Source organism: Pelophylax lessonae, assembly GCF_965119305.1.
Source record: "Pelophylax lessonae genome assembly, chromosome: 2".
NCBI classification, from domain to species: Eukaryota; Metazoa; Chordata; class Amphibia; order Anura; family Ranidae; genus Pelophylax; species Pelophylax lessonae.
In genome coordinates, this window is record NC_138769.1 from 574298678 (window position 1) to 574320024 (window position 21347).

Here is a 21347-nt window from a genome sequence, read left to right on the forward strand (position 1 = left end):
CGCCGTAGGTCGCCTGCCATAGAGAAGCTGCGGACCCGTTCAAATAGGAGCGACACAAGTCGCTCCGACTTAGAAAAAGGGTCCGGAGCTTCTTTGGGGCGACCTGGAGCGACCTGCATTGACTTCAATTATATGAAGTCCGTGCCGGCGGCTCCGAGGTCACGGTGCGAGCTGCGCGCCGCGACTTCACAGGTCGCCCGGCAAAATCGGCTCGCCCCAGTGTGAACGGGGTCTAAATGACTGATGTATGCACTTGTGGATATTTCTTTAAAACATTGTAACATTTTTCTGTTACATTTGTTATATATATTTGCTGAATTAGTTTAACACATTCATGTGGGTATTTATGAAAGCATCAGAACACTTTTTCGCACATTCAGATAAGCAAAAAAGTTTTCTTTGAACCAATATCAATTTAGTAATATTTTTTCTTTCACACAATAGGATTTATGATTTAAGCACTTTGAACGATTGGATACACCTATATACAGCGCTGTCATTTTTTGCCTATACAGTAAAACCTTGGTTTGAGAGTAACTTGGTTTGAGAGCGCTTTGCAAGACAAGCAAATTTGTAAAATAAATTTTGACTTGATATACAAGTGATGTCTTGATATACAAGTAGCGTCATGTATAAAAAAGAAGAGGAGCCTCTAAAGTGTAGCAATATGGTTACATTTAATGAAGGTTCAATATTTAGCAGCTCACATGGTTGAGGATTAAAACAGGCAAATCTAAGTATGCCGGCATCCGGGGTAAAGCTTTCCATATAGACCATTCTCTGCACAGCCATCTTCATCAGCCCTTCCCCGCTGCACTCCATGAGTGATTCAAAGCCTCACTTTCAGATCACTCTACTGCAGGCTATTCTTCCCGGTCAGGATTGCAGACTGAAAGCGGTGAGAGCCGGTGGTTCAGAAGATGGTCTAAGTGGACAGCTTTTCCCCGGATGCCTGCATACTTAGATGTGCCTATTTTAATCATCAACCATGTGAGTTGCTAAATGTTGAACCTTCATTAAATGTAACCATATTGCTACACTTAGAGGCACCGCTCATCTCTCTTATATTCTGTAGCTCTGCTAGATTTTGTTTCTAATTTTGTTTCCTTGGGAAGGCTGCATATTGTGGATGGACATTTTATGGTTACACAACCTATCACATTGCTATAATCTTTGTATATAGACTATAAACACTTAAGGACTTGTGGAACGAATAATCTGAGTTTCCATTATTTCTTATGGGGAAATTCGCTTTGATATAAGAGTGCTTTGGATTACAAGCATGTTTCCGGAATGAATTATGCTCGCAATCCAAGGTTTTACTGTATTTGTAATTGAGATATTCTCAATAAGATAGCAGCAGTATCAAGTAAAAAGCAATGGTCACCTAGGCACGGTCATTTGTTATACTAGATGGGTCACCCTGGATTCTATGTGGCCGATTAAGCATGGTGCAGCTCAATTTTTTTGGCGATATATCGGCTACAGCGATTACAAATTAAAAAGAAGGAGCCGCGCTGTGTGACCACGCCCTCTGACAAAGTCGTGATGAGGAAACGCATCTGAGCGTGATTACGCGACTACCATGACCACCGACAGGATTCATCGTATGCCGGTAATGACTGCATTCAGTGGCCATTGACGAGCAGACGAGGATTACATATAATGGAGGATCCCTCACCATCCTGGGAGGATAAAGGGCCGTACACACTTGACGAAAATCGGACGAAATATCCTCCGATTTTTCTCTGTCTTCTCAGCGTTCATTACCGTTTTTAGTTGACAGTGCATATATGTTCACGAAATTTCTCGTCCGATTTTTCTTTTTTTTTTTGGCACATTTGTTCCTAGACTTCTGGGTTGTCAGCAACTTCAGATCATGCGCGGTCTTTCCTATCTGATTTTTCACGGAACGTACTGCATACGCATTAAACGAAAATCGGTCGTCTGGGGACGGACAAAAAAAATGTTGGTGTTTGTACGTCCGTTTTTTTTCGTTGAAAATGTCGGCTTCGGCTGCTTAAAGTTGTGTACACACTAGGCGAAAATCGGACGATTTTACCTCGGACGGGAATTTTCGGCAGATTTTCTACTAGTGTGTACCCCACTTAAGTGTGTTATGTTAGCAATCTGATGAGGATTATACACATTGAGGACCCCCTACCATCCTTGGAGGAGAAGTGTGTTATTCCAGGCGAAATCTTACTAGTCATCCTGTGAGTGAGATTAATTAAGGAAGAGGGTTCACGTGGTGTGGCAACGGGACCCACAGATTAAGATTGGACTTTATCCACTGCAAACTTAACTGGTGCAATAATCATAAGACTGGTGGTTCAATTTGGATCCAAAAGGCACAGAAGGTGTAATAAATCCAGGAAGCGCTGCTAATGCTTTACGATTTTCTATGAGGATTTAAGGCATGAAACCATCTTAAAAAGTATTACATATGGGGGGGGGGGGGGGGGGGGTACTGCGCTTCAAGGATGTTTGTTCCCCCTCATATGTAAGACTCGAAAACTGTTTTAAGGTATCAGTCGTACATGCTGCATCAGGGTCACACAATTATCCGAGATAGCGCAGGAACCACACTCCTAGAGTAAAAAATTTTCATCTTAAAAGTATACTTTTTTAAGTTTTTGCAGAGTCAAGAGGGATTACAACTCTTGTCAGGTTTTTATTGCAGTGTGTGCCCAATAGGGAGATTCATCCTGTTTACCGTTATCCCCGATTGTAATAGTAAAAGAAAATCCCAACACCAGAACAAAAATTGAGGGGAAATCTTACGATTGTTACACTAGTTCTGGTAACACCTCAGGATTCCCTCACTTTGGAGGGATTCATTCTCACTTCCTGTTCTAACTATGAAACAGGAAGTAAAGGGAAATCTACCCAACGGGACTGAGATGTAAAAAGAAAAACTGACAGGGGTTATAACCCTTCCTTACGCTATCCAAAATTCAGCCAGTTCAGCAGGAACCGGACGACTTGCGATCCATCTATAGGCAGGCTGGTTGTACAGAAGTTGATCTCTCGATCGACCTCTGTACAACCAGCCTTTTGGAAAAACTTTGCTCGCTCAGTGCAGGGAAGTCTCCCCGCTGTCAGTATACAATAGCTCCACAGGAGGGATTCCCACATCCACCCTGAATGGTTGAATGAAAAAATAAATCAGTGTGATCAGCCCTGCTCGAAAATGTCATAAAATATCCATGCATCGCCCAGCTTTTTCTGCAACATTAGTGTAGAAATCCAAGTTTACAGTCAGCAAACAACTAAAATATGCCAGTAAAGAGGAGCTTCCGTTAAACTATAAAAAGGTGTGTATTTTTTTTTTGGGGGGGGGGGGGGGGGGGTGGCCCATGATATCTATAAAGCAACACAGCAAATTAAACAAAGTTGTTGTGAGCGAAGTCTGATATGACAAGCAGTCAGACTTGTTCCATCTATGTTGCAGTCTGAATGGATTGTCATGACAACAGTTCACTCCAAATTGAAATGGTTTTCATAGGCATTCTCAAATATGTTGCCTGCAACCATTAACAAGCACTCATTCCCTGCACTCATCGCGCTAGAAAGTCTTAAAGTAGACCATGACTCTGGCAACCTTACCCCTGGGCTGCGAATCGGTGCAGGTCAGTGGCCTGCACAGGGTGATTACTGACCGTGGTCGCCGCTTACCTCCTGCTGTGCAGCCATGCCCGTGTGCCCTCTCGCAGCTCCTCCACCTGCCTGTCTATGTCATCCTATGAGCAGGGTAGGGGGCGGAAGGAGCTGCAGATTGGAATGCAAAGCTCCTCTCGCCCCCTGCTGACAGAACGACATAGTCCGCTGAAAGAGCTGGGAGAGGACACACGGGCATGGCCATGGTCAGTGATTGCCCTGTGCGGACTGTGGTCGCCACTCCCTTGCTGTGCGGACAAGCGGATGAGAGACTGACAGACTGATAAAAGCATCTGCCCTGCCAAAAGGTAGAAGTCCTGTGCAGTGGAGGCAGAGATTAGAATGAGGAAGTGCAATAATAGAGAGAAAGGAGGGGGCAGACTGAAGGGGCACTGTGATGGAGGAGGCTGCGATTGCCAGGGGCACTGTAATCGTAAAAGGGACTGCAATTCCCTTTTAATCACAGCCCACCCCTTTAAAGCAGTCCCATAGTGTCGTTCGTGTCCCTTCACCTGACAGACCCCCCTTTACATTACAGTGCCCCCTTTAAAGAGCAGTCCCCGTTACATTATTGTCCAGGGGCACTGTGATGTAAAGGGGACTGCACTTTAATGAGAAGAAACACTGTAATGTGAAGGGGAACTTAGGACACTGGCACTGCTTTACAAGGGGAACTGTAATGTGAAGGGGGACTATGGACATCGATCAAACAGTTCTCCCTGTTCTTAGACCCTGCCCACTGATGGCACCATCTGTGCAATAAATGGCCACGGCAGGAGCGGGCTGGATATGCCAAACTGAAGGCTCCTGAAAGGCTGAGAGAAAAGATTGTGCCTAGGCACAGTCACTCATGGGGTAGTGATCCGCTGCTTCTAACCAGGAATTATACTGAATATTAAAAAGGTATATTTGCTGAAATGTTTTGTTAAATAAACTGTGCAAATAAATAGGGATGCACCGAATAATCGGCGGCCGAACATTATTCGGCCGAAAATAGAAAAAATAGCACTTTCGGTGTTCGGCCGAATAAGTCAAAAGGCCGAATAATTTTGTGCCGAATAATAGGGCTGAACGATAGTCGATATGATATTGACTATCGTTCTGTGGCCGTAGGCGATATTCATATAGTCGAGGTCACGATATTTACAGGGGGAAGGGACTCGGAGGAGGACTCACAGACTTCCGTGTTAGGCAGGGGAAGCTGGGACACTTCAGCGGTGAGCATACATACATTACTCACTCGTGCACTGCAGCCCGCCCCACACATTCAGTGAGTCTTACTCTCCTCCCTAGTTTTTTCAATGGCACATTCAGGAAGCCAATCACGCCGTGATTAGCTGCACAGCGAACCAATCACGCGTGCCTGCACACCCGATTGGTTCCGCTGTGCCGCTACTCACGGCGTGATTGGCTTCCTGAATGTGCCATTGAAAAAACTAGGGAGGAGAGTAAGACTCACTGAATGTGTGGGGCGGGCTGCAGTGCACGAGTGAGTAATGTATGTATGCGGCTGTGCTCCTTTCCAGGCTCCTACTAGTCCACCTCCAGCCTCTACCACCACTATGAGAGACTGTCTGTCACTGTATAATCTGATCGAGTCCACACTGACACTGACTGACTGTCACTGAGTAATTGATGTTACCACATTAACCCTGACCTGCCCAGTGCCCTGTATCTGCAATTAAAATTTACAAGGCTGCCTGCATGCTTCCTGATTTCCATTCCCAGCATCCTTCCCAATCCCTACAGTGTCACTAACATTAACCCTATGGTACAAGGCTGCAGTGTGCACTGAATCCCATTCCCTACAGTAACATTTAGGGAGAGAGAGAGACATGAGAGGACAAGAGAGAGACAGAGAGAGAGAGGACAAGAGAGAGAGAAAGAGAGACATGAGAGGACAAGAGAGAGAGAGAGTGAGAGGACAAGAGAGAGAGACACGAGAGGACAAGAGAGAGGACAAAAAATTGGCAAAATAAATGGAAAAAATGCAAAACACCGCGTTCGGTATTCGGCCTTCGGCCAAACATTTTATTATTATTCGGCTTCGGCTTCGGCCAAGAATTTCATTTCGGTGCATCCCTACAAATAAATCCCTGTCAGAAAGAAAACCATAAGATAAGAGTATCCTGTTCTCTTTGTATTACTTCATTTGTGCAAAATCCCTGGTGTTCCTGCCAGTCCCTCTGCTTTCTAATAAGAACTGACAACACTAACCAGGAGAGTACAGCGTGGTCAGTTTTCTAGCTGTGCTGGGAATTCAGCCTGCTCTCCACCAATGATCAGGCTTCTCCTGACTCAGCAAGATCAGTGTACTGCTTTTTCTCCTCCCCCCAGCTCTTATGAAGCTGAGAACAGAGGGAATGTGAGATAGATAGATAGATAGATAGATAGATAGATAGATAGATAGATAGATAGATAGATAGATAGATAGATAGATAGATAGATAGATAGATAGATAGATAGATAGATAGATAGATAGATAGATAGATAGATAGATAGATAGATAGATAGATAGATAGATAGATAGATAGATAGATATAGACACACATGTATGTATTTGTTTTTAAACTGAATGGGTTGTTTTACATGGCGAGGGTTTACATATGCTTTAAGTACACTAAAATACAGAACACAGAAGGTACACATTAACTGGATCTAAAATGGAGTGCCATTTGGTGGGCTGAGTATATTCACGCTTCACATAGGCTTATACAGATATAAATATGGTTGGTAAACATTACAAACCTGTTCAGCCAGGTAAACATCTGGACACACATGATGTGTCATGATACAAACATGAACGCTGTCACTGCATACATGCAAGCTCCCATTCCCTCTAACGTTTTAATTTGCTGAATTAGAATGTATGAAGATAACATCTGACTTTCTGAATCAGCATTCTCATTCCATGTCCAGGAACAAACGAATATAATTGGCTCATCGGGATAATATCCATTCAACTAGTTGCAACTTATTATGCCCATTAAATGTTTACTAGCCAGAGTTTCCAAAGTTAACGATTGGCTAACTGGAGGTACAACAAGGTGCCTGCAAAGGCTTTTTATTAAACGGTGAACTAAATTACACATTCAAAATACATATATGGTAGCTGTCCTATGTGACAAAAGATTTCTATTTCCGTCTACCTAGTTGTGAAATATACAAAGCACTGCCAGAAAGCATAGTCAGAGGGCCAGGGGACCTGAATTTCACCTGCTGCAGTTAAAGTGGTTGTAAAACCTTCTGCTTGCAGCCCCTTCCCCAATGTCTCAGAGCCACTGGACATTTTTTAGGCTGCTCCTATGGCATTTTTTTTCCTGCATGTTAGTCTGTCAGCCCTCAAATTTTCCACTCGCCTACTCGCATTTTGCGAGTGGAAAATTATGTCGGGCGAGCTCCGGTCAGGGGAAGAGAGGAGAGGAAAGCCGGCCGAAGGATTGGATAACGTCAGCGGCGGATCATCCCGCTGTAACAGCTTTAATTGTAATTGCCGGGTGCTCGCCGACATACACAGTCCCGCCTCCTAGCCCCGGCTTCTTTGATAGACAGAACACCTGGCCAACCAGGACGTGTGATGTCTATCAAAGAAGCTGGGCTAGGAGGCGGGACTGTGTATGTCGGCGAGCGCCGGCAATTACAATTAAAGCTGTTACAGCGGGATGATCCGCCGCTCCGACATTATCCGGCCAGCAGTACTGATGGAGGGGGTCAAGCAGATCATCTCATGTTAAGGCGAGCCGGTACAAGGGATGGATGGATGGCTGCCCTGGGCGTCTGTGTCATGGGAGGTGGAGGGGGTACTGCCAGGAGTGTTTCTGTGACTAGTGACAGGAGAGAGCGGAATGTGTTATCTCTCTCTTCTCCCCAGGCTTCACACTCCTGTCAGTATAGCAGACATCAGATCGGGACTTCTTCTCCCCTTAAAGAGTCGGAGTGGAGGTGGAGACAATTAATTTCTAAAGCTTTGCATGGACAGCTGGCGGGAGAGATGCGGCTGCAGAAGGGGAAGAAGATTGCGGCTCAGGAATGACACTGGATGTCAGATCGGGACTATACAGAGTTTATCCCCTGTCCTCCGAGTCAAAGCAAGAAATGTGGAAAGGGGGCGGGTAACAAACTCTGTATAGTCCGGATCTGACATCCAGTGTCATTCCTGAGCCGCAATCTTCTTCCCCTTCTGCAGCCGCATCTCTCCCGCCAGCTGTCCATGCAAAGCTTTAGGAATAAGAATCGGCTTCTCTTAGGCTCTTCCTCTGCTCTGACATATGAAGAGGAGGATCACAGATCGATGTGCCGCGCTGTATCTGAGGTCTGCATGCTGGAGGAAAGGGAGAACTACACTGGGGTACAAAGCTTATCCTGTCAACTCCCAAATTCCCATCTCAGCACAATTCCCCCCCCCCATCTCAGCACAATCCCCCCCCTCCTAGCACAACCCCCCATCTAAGCACAATCCCCCCTCCTAGCACAACCCCCCCATCTCAGCACAGTCCCCCCCTCCTAGCACAACCCCCTCCATCTCAGCACAGTCCCCCCCCCTCCTAGCACAACCCCCCCATCTCAGCACAGTCCCCCCCCCCTCCTAGCACAACCCCCCCATCTCAGCACAGTCCCCCCCTTTTAGCACAGTCCCCCCCCTTTTAGCACAGTCCCCCCCCTCCCATATTGATCCCACCTAGAAGTAATCATCTTCTCCCCACCCCTCCTGCTACAAATTCTCTTATCCCCCCCCCCCCAAGGACAATCCCCAAAAAGTATTTGTACTAGGAGGGGTGGGGAGAAGATGATTACTTCTAGGTGGGATCGATATGGGGGGGGGAGGGGGGTTGTGCTAGGATGGGGAATTTGAGAGGTGACAATATAAGATTTCTTCTAGCAGGGGGATTGGGGAGGGAGGGTGCTAGGAGGAGTGATTCGTGCTGGGGGGGGGGGGGGGTGAGGATTTGTGCCAGGAGTGGGGATTTGGGGATCGTACTTGTAGAGATTATTGGAATGGGGTGGGGGGATGGATTTGTGCCAGAACAGGAAGTCTTGGGGCTGTTAAAAAGGGGTATTTGGGGGGGGGGGGGTTGTGCCAGTAGAAATAATGGGGGTTTTTTGTGCTAGGGGGAAAATTTTGAGGGGGGGAGGATTTGACAGGTAGGATTTGTTCTAGGAGGTGAAATTTGGGGGGGTACTAGGAGGGTGATTTGGGGGTTCCAGACCCTTGATGGGCACTGATTAGGCTGCACTGATGGGCACTGAAAACGTTATTAATTATTTTTGTAACTTCTGCATTAATGCAAAAACATTTAACAGTGTAATTTTATGAGATCATTTATGAGGGCGTGTTTAGGGGCGGAATTAGGGGCAGGGCAGGGTAGGAGTTGGGTGGGGCAACTGGTGGCGAGTAACCCTTAAGGCCTGGCTAGTAGCTCAGGACTTTAAATTTTGAGCCCTGGTCTATGTGCCCATGCATGCATAGGCTTTTAGAGGCAGGAACAACCCCACTGCTACTGAGTCCAGGAGCAACAGAGTTTGGGAAGAAAAAATACTTGAAGCTACTAAAAGCTTCTAAACCCCAGGCGTGTTTAGTGCTTGAGCATTTACCGTAAGTGAAACTTTGCTCTCTCAATCAACACTATTTTGAATCCTTATGCTGCCAGCATTAGTAAATGGATAGGAAAGTATAATTATATGTACTCGTTTTAAACTGTTTACATTTCTTTAGTTACATCCTGGTTTCCATGCCTCAGCAAATGTCGTCATACATCCCAAGAGTCTTCAGGAGGGAGTGGAGGACTTTTTTTGGGGGGGGTTTGTGGTTCTCAGATACAGTGTAGTTCCACTTTAATTCATTACAATGTCCAGAATAAATTATTTAGTCTTGTCAATACAATTAAATGCCCAAAGCTTGACGCCTGTAAAAATTCCTAAAAGCTTGTAAAAGAGAGACTCTTTTACAAGAAATCACATTTTTCTGCAAAAACGCTGCTTGCTTCTAGGAGAGTTAAAAGGTTTGTAACTCTAAATTATGCCTTGCTGCCAGCCCCTCTCTTTCAAGCTCCCATCCTGCACTGTATAAATGTTTGTAAGAAATGATGCCTATAAATACCTTTTAGTGAAGTATCTTCAGGCTGGTCACGTGACTCCTGGCTGCTCCGCTACTACTATCCAGGGCTACAGGAGGACCCAAGTTCTCCTGACGTCAGCCAAGAGTCACCTGGCCGCTCGGCCCCTATCGCTGTAGCCCTGGATTGCAGCAGTAGAGCGGCCAGGAGTCAAGTAGCCTGAAGCTACTTCACAAAAAAGGTATTTAGAGGCTTTGTTTCTTACAAACACTTATATAGTGCAGGACGGGAGCTTGAAAGGGGGGCTGGCAGGGACATTTTACAATTTTATTACAGGCAGCAGGGGAGGGGGAAGACAGAATCCCAAGCTGACAGGCAGAGAGGGGAGGGGGGAGAACAGAGGAGACAGTGGATTAAGGAGGCACGCGGGCAGACCACGGTAGTCAGGGCTCAGCAGCCATGATTATCGTGGTGAACACACAGAGGGGAACACAGGAAGTGGCAGGATCAGCCAGGTTTTTTACAGTTTCCAGAGGGGCAGGTTAGACAGCAGAAGCACTGTGATATTTACCCGCTATAAGGAAACAGGATCTCTATTTTTTTTTTTTTAGGGTATAACTTAAATGTCCTGTGTGCATGATGCCTAATACTTACATGAGCCTTATCTCGATCCAGCAATGAGCACGGGAGCCAAAACTCGGCCAGGTCTCTCCCTCCTCATTGGCTGAGAAAACATCAAGCAGCCGAGTATGACATGAGCAAAAAAGAATTGTGATTGGTAGCAAGTCCAGCAAAATCACCTTTATTGCAGCAAGTCCAAAAAAAACATGTCCAAAAACACAAATAGAGGGGAACAGCATCACCAGCTAACACGTTTCGCGTTTAGTCTTAGCTCCATTACTTTTTTTTTTTTTAAATCTGTTAATATCACTTTAAGCAACAGAGACTGGTCCCCTCTATGCCCCCATCCTGTGTTCAGACAATGAAGGAGCAGCAACAGACTAGTGAGACCACCTCTCTGCTCTCCCCTTTTCTCTTTACATGTGAATGCAGGTTCGTATGAACATTTTTAAAAAAAAATTCTTTGTACATTCAATGACTATATAAAATGTTGTTTGAAAGTTCTTCAAAATTGTTTGCTTTTAACATTTGATTTTGGACACAAAGGTTTCAGGGTACCCTGGTTCAGAAAACAATGAAAGGCAGTAAATACAAGTACAGCCAGGCACCTGATGATCTGATGATTTGGAATGTAATTACCCAAACAAAACCACATTCGCTGTCAGAAATTCCACCCATCCTGCTTGTCACTGTAAATGGAACAACAAATGCGGATTTCACCCCACTAATAAAAAAATCAGAGGTTCTTAAAAAAACAAAGAAAAAAAAATTCTACTAGTGCATAGCCAGCTTAGGAATTATTGCATTTAAAATAATTATTTTTTTGTATTATGCTTAGCTGCATTCATTGGGGTTTTTGCTTTTTTTTCAGGTTTAAAACTCTGTATATACCGTAATTGAAAACTGTAGAAACCCCTCTTAGGTTCTTGCTGTTGTGTTCCTGCTAGAATATCCCCCCCACACTTTGTCATGGTGATAAACAGAATGCGAAGGGGTATCATCAGAAAAGCAAGTGAGGGTAGACCTCCCCCATCAAGGACACACAAACACCCAACATATGTTCCTTATCCTTTAAACACTATATCCAAACACAACTGTGGCCATTGTTTAAAGGATAAATTCACCAGGGCTGAAACAACTAACCGATTATGAAAATCGTCGTCAACTATTTTCATAATCTACTAGTTGGCCTGCACACAGAATGCATTATTTGTTTACATATGAGAAAATACAGTGCAGCAAACATTCAGCTCAGTACACCCTCCATACACGTCAGTATACACAGTGCAGTACACCGTCCATACACATCACTATACACAGTGCAGCGCGCATACAGCTCAGTACACCATCCATACACGTCAGTATACACAGTGCAGCACACCTACAGCTCAGTACACCCTCCATACATGTCAGTATACACAGTGCAGTACACCGTCCATACACATCACTATACACAGTGCAGCGCGCATACAGCTCAGTACACCATCCATACATGTCAGTATACACAGTGCAGCACACATACAGCTCAGTACACCCACCATACATGTCAGTATACACAGTGCAGTACACCGTCCATACACATCACTATACACAGTGCAGCGCGCATACAGCTCAGTACACCATCCATACATGTCAGTATACACAGTGCAGCACACATACAGCTCAGTACACCCACCATACATGTCAGTATACACAGTGCAGCACACCTACAGCTCAGTACACCCACCATACATGTCAGTATACACAGTGCAGCACGCATACAGCTCAGTACACCATCCATACACAGTGCAGTACACCTACAACTCAGTACACCCTCCATACACGTCAGTATACACAGTGCAGCACGCATACAGCTCAGTACACCCTCCATACACATCACTATACACAGTGCAGCACGCATACAGCTCAGTACACCATCCATACACATCAGTATACACAGTGCAGTACACCTACAGCTCAGTACACCCTCCATACACGTCAGTATACACAGTGCAGCACGCATACAGCTCAGTACACCCTCCATACACATCACTATACACAGTGCAGTACACCTAGAGCTCAGTACACCCTCCATACACATCACTATACACAGTGCAGCACGCATACAGCTCAGTACACCCTCCATACACATCACTATACACAGTGCAGTACACCTAGAGCTCAGTACACCCTCCATACACATCACTATACACAGTGCAGCACGCATACAGCTCAGTACACCATCCATACACATCACTATACACAGTGCAGTACACCTACAGCTCAGTACACCATCCATACACATCACTATACAAAGTGCAGCATGCATACAGCTCAGTACACCATCCATACACATCACTATACACAGTGCAGTACACCTACAGCTCAGTACACCCTCCATACACGTCAGTATACACAGTGAAGTACACCTACAGCTCAGTACACCCTCCATACACGTCAGTATACACAGTGAAGTACACCTACAGCTCAGTACACCGTCCATACACATCACTATACACAGTGCAGTACACCTACAGCTCAGTACACCATCCATACACGTCAGTATACACAGTGCAGTACACCATCCATACACATCACTATACACAGTGCAGTACACCTACAGCTCAGTACACCATCCATACACGTCAGTATACACAGTGCAGTACACCTACAGCTCAGTACACCATCCATACATGTCAATATACACAGTGCAGCACACCCTCCATTAGAGATAGGCTCCAGCATGTTTGGGATCGCACCTGCCCGATCCTGCCAGGAAGCCGACACTGCACCCGCCTAATCACAGGCAGTGTGACATTTCCCGATCTGTGCAGCTGCGGATCAGGAAATGTCTCACTGCCTGTGATTACCGATACCTATTTTTAATGTTGTGACAGATTTTTTTTTAGAATGAAGCATTTTATCATTTCTTTGTGATTATGAAGAACAGTTCTTCTGTGGCCTTGAAATTGCACCACTTCAACGTGATTTTAAAGCCACAGATGAGTGCAATTTGGACCTCTGATCTCATTGCGGCTTGCGACTTCATTTAACAGAAGTCAATGCGAGTCAATAGAATTGCAAAAAAGGTATCGGTTTTAGTATCAGAGCACCCTTTTCAGCAAACTATATAATGAAAAACAGGGATATTTAGTTCACATATAGCACCACACATAATTTGTATTGTTAATATGGTCACGCCTCTTTAGCACCTGATAGTTTAAATACATGTACAAGCTATTGGGATTTGAGCACAGGTATATCTTTTCTCACCATATAGCTGGTTATTTGTATTTACCACTGCATAGAGAGATTCAAGAATAAATTGTCTTTTTTTTGAACTGTACATAACTAAATTATACACCACACAGTTTTTTTTATTCCGATTAATCGAAACAATCGGGCAACTAATCGATTATGAAAATAATCGTTCGTTGCAGCCCTAAAGTTCACCTTTAGGAACATGTTACATGTTCCACCTGTTTTTAGGCTGGAACATGTAACATGTGCCCAGTGCTGCAGCCACCGCCCACTGCCACTCCCCCCTTTCTGTGGCAGAAGTATGGTAAGAAGTTCCCCATACTAGCTGCCACTATTTGAAAGCAGCACACGGCCGCGTCATTCAGACACACAACTCCTTGTGTTTGAATGAACTACAAACCCCGATATCCTCAGTGGCTGTCGGCTTGAAGTTCTCAAAATTGACGTCCTTTTTTTCCCACAAACAGAGCTTTCTTTTGGTGGTATTTGATCACCTGTGCGATTTTTACTTTTTGCGCTATAAACAAAAAAAGAGCGTTTATTTTGAAAAAATAACAATATTTTTAACATTTTTTTATATGAAATTCCCCCCAAAAAAGATGTAAAAACCATTTTTTTTTAAATTTTTGGCCAATTTGTTTTCTGCTACCCATGTTTGGTTAAAAAAAAAAAAAAATTGCAATAAGCGTATTTTGATTGGTTTGCGCAAAAGTTATTGCATTTACTAACAAAGGGAAAGATTTATGTCATTTTTGGTGTTTTTTTTTTTAACGAGTAATGGCGGCGATCTGCGATTTTTTTTGCGGGACTGCGACATTGCGGCGGACAGATCGAACCCTTGACTGACATTTTTGACACTTTTGGGGGTACCAGTGACATTACTGCAGTAATCAGTGCTATAAATATGCACTGTTACTGTAAAAATGACACTGGCAGGGAAGGGGTTAATTTTATTGGAGAGGGAGGGGTTAATGTATGCCTGGTGCTTACTGACGTGTGGGGGGGGGGGGGGGGGTGACTGTGAGAGACAGGGACAGATCGGATGTCCAGCTATGCTGAACACTCTGATCTGTCACTCCCTGTCACTGAGGAGATCCGCCCGCTTGTGTTTACACAGGCGGGCGGATCTCCACACTAGATCCCCGACGATCGGGGCAGAGCAGCGGCGATCGCCGCTGCTCCGCCCCTGGCCCGACTCCCGCTGTGAATGAAAACAGCGGGAGCGCGCCTCCGGCGGCGCGCGAGCGCCGCCTACAGGGGAGGAGTCTGGCGACGTAGGTCTACGTCGTCAGACGGGATCGTGCCACTTTGCCGCAGTACTATTCCAGTACTCAGTGGTAAAGTGGTTAAGGCTCTTTCACACGGCCGCTCCGTATGTCCGTATATCAACCCATCCGTTTGCGGGTGATATACAGGCATAATGCATGTCAATGGGATTGCGGATGTCAGCGGATGACCATCCGCTAACATCCGATTTTCATCCTTTCAATTCTGTTCCGTTTTTTGGAGCGGAACAGAACCCTATTTTTCTTCCGTTAAAAAAACGGAAAGGAAGCAAAATCGGATGTCAGCGGTGTCATCCGCTGGCATCCTCAATGCCCATAGACTTACATTATGTCCGCATATCATCCGCAAACAGATTGGATGATAAGCGGACATATACGGAGCGGATGACACAAGTGTCATCCGTATCCGTCAAAAAAAAAAAAAAAAAAACGCCGTAGCGGGAGAAGAAATCGGAGCGGCCGTGTGAAAGAGCCCTTATTCTTTAACTTTCAGCAGTAAATTCTCTTGTATGTGCTTCCAAAGACTTCCTCTACCAGCCACACACTGTAAATCGAGGCTTCAACTTCCTAAATACGCAACCCCCCCCCCACTAACCATCTAATGAAAATATTGTTATTGGTTAATGCGGATCTCTCAAAAGATGACTGGCGCACTAAAACCTCATTTACAGTTTGTGCCCAAGGTATGCCTCATAAGCACGCAAGAGGTTTCTGCTATTTAAAGTAATTAGTGCCTAGAATAAAAAGCAGAACGTCACCCTAAACGGGAAGTTGCGCTTTATGTCCCCCCCCACCACATTTGACACTTTAGGCCTCATACAGGCCGGACATTTTTCCTGCCGCCCCTAGGAATGTTTGCCATTTTTTCCTGCCGCTAAAAGCCCCTGCAAGTTAGTCTGGGTGTCTATGCAAACATGACGCCCCTAAACATATTACTTGAGTTAAGAAGCATGAAGTCTAGGAGACTTCCCAAAACTATCAGTGTGCATGAGGCCACAACATTTTGGGGGGCAGGCATCTAGTTTAATAGATACCCGCTCCCTAGGCAATCCGAGCGTAAGGTCAGACCCACCCCCCTCCCCTTTGCCTGCAGCCTTGTGGGAAATGTCACAGATTCTTTGCACAGGGCACGTGCAGTGTAAATCCAGCTGCAACATTGCTTCTTAACCACTTGCCGACTGCTTACCGCATATATACTGCAGCAGGGTGGCTCTCCCAAGCAAACCGACCTATGGGTATGTTGGTCGCTTGGTGGCAGCTAGAGGGCAAGCGCGTGCCACCAGCGGCACGCTCCTGCCCCTGATCGTCAGCGGGGATTTCGATGCATGGGTCAGGCGGCTCAGATTGCGATCGCTGCCCACTGAGAGAGAAGGACGGTCGGCTGTTGTAAACACAGCTGACCGTTCTTCTCCCTGGAATGGTCATAGAGCGCCTGTGATTCTTCCATATAGGATCACATGTCTGTCATGTCAGTTAGAATCACTCCCCTAGGCTCACATTTAACCCCTTGATCACCCACAGGGTTAACCCCTTCCCTGCCAGTGTCATTATTACAGTAACAGTGCATATTTTTAGCACTATTTACTGTAGTAATGTCACTGGTACCCCCAAGAGTGTCAAAAATGTCAGTTAGAGGTCCGATCTGTCCACTGACTGCAAAAAAAAAAAAAAAAAAAAAACGCAGTTTGCAGCCATTACTAGTAAAAAAAAAAACATTAAAAATGACAAATATTTCCTGTAGTTAGTAGACGCGATTGCTTTTGCGCAAACCAATCAAAATACGCTTATTGCGATTTTTTCTTTTACCAAAAATATGTAGCAGAAAACAAAATTGGCCTGAAATGTTAAAAAATATTGATTTTCTTTTTTTTTTTTTTTTTTTTGAGAAGGTCATATAGCAGAATGTGAAAAATATTGTTTGTTTCTCAAAATTGTTGCTTTCTTTGTTTATGGCGCAAAAAATATAAATCACACAGGTGATCAAATTTCACCAAAAGAAAGCTCTATTTGTGGGGAAAAAAGGACGTTAATTTTATTTAGGTACAGCGTTGCACGACCGCGCAATTGTCTGTTAAATTAATGCAGTGCTGAATCGCAAAATAGGGCCTGGTCATTAAGGGGGCAAATCCTTCCGGTCTTAAAGTGGTTAAAAGGAAATTTGCACTATATGCGGTGGCAGACGGTTTAGTGCATTGTAAAATCTATCACTGCAGGGAAACCCAGGCAACAATTGTTTCCTATGTGTTCCATTCACAATGCAACACAGACATGCTGCATTTTATTGAAGCGCACAGGTCCAAATTGCACTGCAATGTCAGGCAGCGCATCACACCGCCCAACATTGCAGTGAATAAAGTGTACGTTTTGTACACTTCACACAAAGCCAGTACAAAAAAAAGTAGCAGTGTGATTGGATTAATCGTGCATCCCACTGTCCCCCTAATGCAGTGGCAACGCAGAGCAGCCGGAGCAGTGAACCGTTTCGGCTGCTCTGCAACTTTACGGAGAGGCACAGTAAACTGGCCCTTAAGCTTAAAGCGGTATTACACCCAAAAACAAAAATGTATTATATACATGCACCCTAATACAGGAGGTGCATTACTGCCCAGACCACCAGGTGAAAACAGAGGGGGAAAAAAACTTGAAAAAGAAAGTTAATGCAACTGCCACGTCTAGCGATTGGTAAGCTGCTACATATTACATTTTTTGGTTTTCGGTTTAACAACTTGCCGACCATGCACTGTACATATACTGTAACACCATGGGCTGGCTGTGCAGAATCACACACACACATATATATATATATATATATATATATATATATATATATATATATATATATATATATATATATATATATATATATGGGATTCTGCATTTCCAGGTGGGGGGAGGGGGGCGCGTTTGGCTGTGCTGTGATTCGTCACACAATTATTGACCGCCGTCCCCCCGTGATCGGCTCTGAGTCTCACGGAACACAGCTCTGAGTGTAAACAACACAAAGCTGTATTAGATCACTGTATTAGTGTCACTTAGAGCTGCACGATTCTGGCCAAAATGAGAATCACGATTTTTTTGCTTGGAATAAAGATCACGATTCTCTGTGTAACATCTTTTACATTATAAAAAAAATTGGGATAACTTTACGGTTTTGTTTTATTTTTTTATTCATTAAAGTGTATTAATTGCGTTTGAAAGACTGCTGCGCAAATACAGTGTGACATAAAAATTTACAACAATCACCATTTTATTCTACAGGGTCTCTGCTAAAAAAAAAAAAATATATAAATGTTTGGGGGTTCCAACTACTTTTCTAGGAAAAATAAACTGATTTAACTTGCAAGCAACAAGTGTAGGAAAAAGGTTTAGTCTTTAAGAGGTTAAACTTCCTTCCTCCGGCAGAGGGAAAGAAAAGATACAATGTAATCATTTGTGTTTACAGTTCAGTGGGAGACTAATGCTGTTAGGCTTTTGCGGGAGGCTATTTTTTTTTTTGACAGCTGCTCCCTCAGAGCTATGTAAAGAATCGAGCAAGTGTCATGTTAAGATCGTCAGGGGGAGTGAATCGCGATCTCGATTCTGTTACAATTAATCGTGCAGCTCTAGTGTCACTGCTAATGCCAGTGGCAGTTAGTTCCCACAAAGTGTCAGTTAGCAGCAGACTGCTCGCCGTGCTGCTATAAGTCCCTGACCACCGACCGCCATTACTAGTAAAAAAAAAAAAAACACACACACATTTACGAAAGGCCTAAATTTATGAAAGGATTTCTTTTCTTTGATATGTTTTATAGCGGGAAGTAAAGAATATTGTTATGTTTTTTCTTTAAAATGTCAGTCTTTTTCATTTATAGCGCAAAACAAAAAAAAAAAAACCCAGTGGAGATCAAATATCACCAAAATAAAGCTCTATTTGTGGGTGAAAAGATGATATAAATTGCATTTATGTACAGCGTTGCATGACCCACAATTCCCAGTTAAAGTAGTGCAGTGCTAAATAGCAAAAAATGGCCTGGTCACGAAGGGGGGGGGGTAAATCGCCCAGAGGTCCAAAGCGGTTAAGAACGCTTCAGGTGTAAATGGGGACTGACCCTCCCCCACTCTTTCCAAAACAAAAGGCTTTGCCTAGATATCCCAAATGTAAATGGTGCCGTCCATTAGGCTGTGCAGAGCTCTATGATTGTCCAGTCTGTATGGCTGTAGCGCTCCAGTTTACGAAGCATTCTCTCACCCCCCCTCCTCCTCCACAGATGCCTTTACCTTCTACCCCTCCCAGTCCTCGGGCACAGGTCCCTTCTCTCCCCCCCCCCATAGTCCTCGGGCACAGGTCCCTCTCCCCCCCCATAGTCCTCGGCACAGGTCCCTCTCCCCCCCCCATAGTCCTCGGGCACAGGTCCCTCTCCCCCCCCCCATAGTCCTCGGGCACAGGTCCCTCTCCCCCCCCCCATAGTCCTCGGGCACAGGTCCCTCTCCCCCCCCCCATATTCCTCAGGCACAGGTCCCTCTCCCCCCCCCATATTCCTCAGGCACAGGTCCCTCTCCCCCCCCCCATATTCCTCAGGCACAGGTCCCTCTCCCCCCCCCCATATTCCTCAGGCACAGGTCCCTCTCCCCCCCCCCATATTCCTCAGGCACAGGTCCCTCTCCCCCCCCCCCATATTCCTCAGGCACAGGTCCCTCTCCCCCCCCCCCCCATATTCCTCAGGCACAGGTCCCTCTCCCCCCCCCCCCATATTCCTCAGGCACAGGTCCCTCTCCCCCCCCCATATTCCTCAGGCACAGGTCCCTCTCCCCCCCCATATTCCTCAGGCACAGGTCCCTCTCCCCCCCCATATTCCTCAGGCACAGGTCCCTCTCCCCCCCATATTCCTCAGGCACAGGTCCCTCTCCCCCCCATATTCCTCAGGCACAGGTCCCTCTCCCCCCCCATATTCCTCAGGCACAGGTCCCTCTCCCCCCCATATTCCTCAGGCACAGGTCCCTCTCCCCCCCCATATTCCTCAGGCACAGGTCCCTCTCCCCCCCCATATTCCTCAGGCACAGGTCCCTCTCCCCCCCCATATTCCTCAGGCACAGGTCCCTCTCCCCCCCCCATATTCCTCAGGCACAGGTCCCTCTCCCCCCCCATATTCCTCAGGCACAAGTCCCTTCCCCCCATGGTCCTCAGGCACAGGTCCCTTCCCCCCATGGTCCTCAGGCACAGGTCCCTTCCCCCCATGGTGCTTAGGCACAGGTCCCTTCCCCCCATGGTGCTTAGGCACAGGTCCCTTCCCCCCATGGTGCTTAGGCACAGGTCCCTTCCCCCCATAGTCCTCAGGCACAGTTCCCTTCCCCCCATAGTCCTCAGGCACAGTTCCCTTCCCCCCATAGTCCTCAGGCACAGGTCCCTTCCCCCCATAGTCCTCAGGCACAGGTCCCTTCCCCCCATAGTCCTCAGGCACAGGTCCCTTCCCCCCATAGTCCTCAGGCACAGGTCCCTTCCCCCCATAGTCCTCAGGCACAGGTCCCTTCCCCCCATAGTCCTCAGGCACAGGTCCCTTCCCCCCATAGTCCTTAGGGACAGGTCCCTTCCCCCCATAGTCCTCAGGGACAGGTCCCTTCCCCCCATAGTCCTCAGGGACAGGTCCCTTCCCCCCATAGTCCTCAGGCACAGGTCCCTTCCCCCTATAGTCCTCAGGGACAGGTGCCTTACCTGCTCTTTCCCTGCCGGCAGTGTCTCCTCAGGCGGGACCCCGAGCACAGCTGGACACTCAGAGAACTAAAGACGATGATGGGAAGCCGTTGTAGAATGACATGGATGCCTCTCTCCCTCCAGCCCCGGTTCAGCCCCGGCAGTGTGAGAAGAGGAGAGGAGGAGGAGGGGAACCCGCCGGAGACACACTCGGGAGGCTGGGGGGCATCACAAGCGAGAAGAGCGGAGAAAACAAGGGATGGGGGAGGGGAGAAAAGATAAACTGATGGAGAAAGGAGAAATAAAGAGAAAGAAAAGAAAAAGGAAATGAAGGAAGGAAAAAAAATGTCCAGACCCCTCCTCCTCCTCCTAGCGAGCGACGTGAGGGACGCGTTGACGTCGCGCAGCAGCTGTCACATGACGGTGTGTAACGTGCCAACTTAGCACTAGAGGTCAACACCGGAAATATGAGGTGGTCAACGAGGTAGCCATTGTCTCGGAGCCCGCTCTAGTGGGAGTGGGCGTGGCTTCCATTCTTTATGCGAATTACCTAGAAAGTTTTTTATGCAAACTTTAAGCCTGCTACTAGCTGTATATAATGATTTACAAATGAGGAATGATATGTATGTAGCACCACCCCCGCAGGAGCTGCTGATTATATTATTGGGTCTACACCCTGCCTAACAACCCAATCAAATTGGCTCGATCCCTCCTCAGGCACAACTGACCCAGAATAGGACTGGACTATCAAATAGATACACAGGTTGGAATACAATACTTCACTATGCAACAATACCTTGTTACCTTCTTGAATAGTAG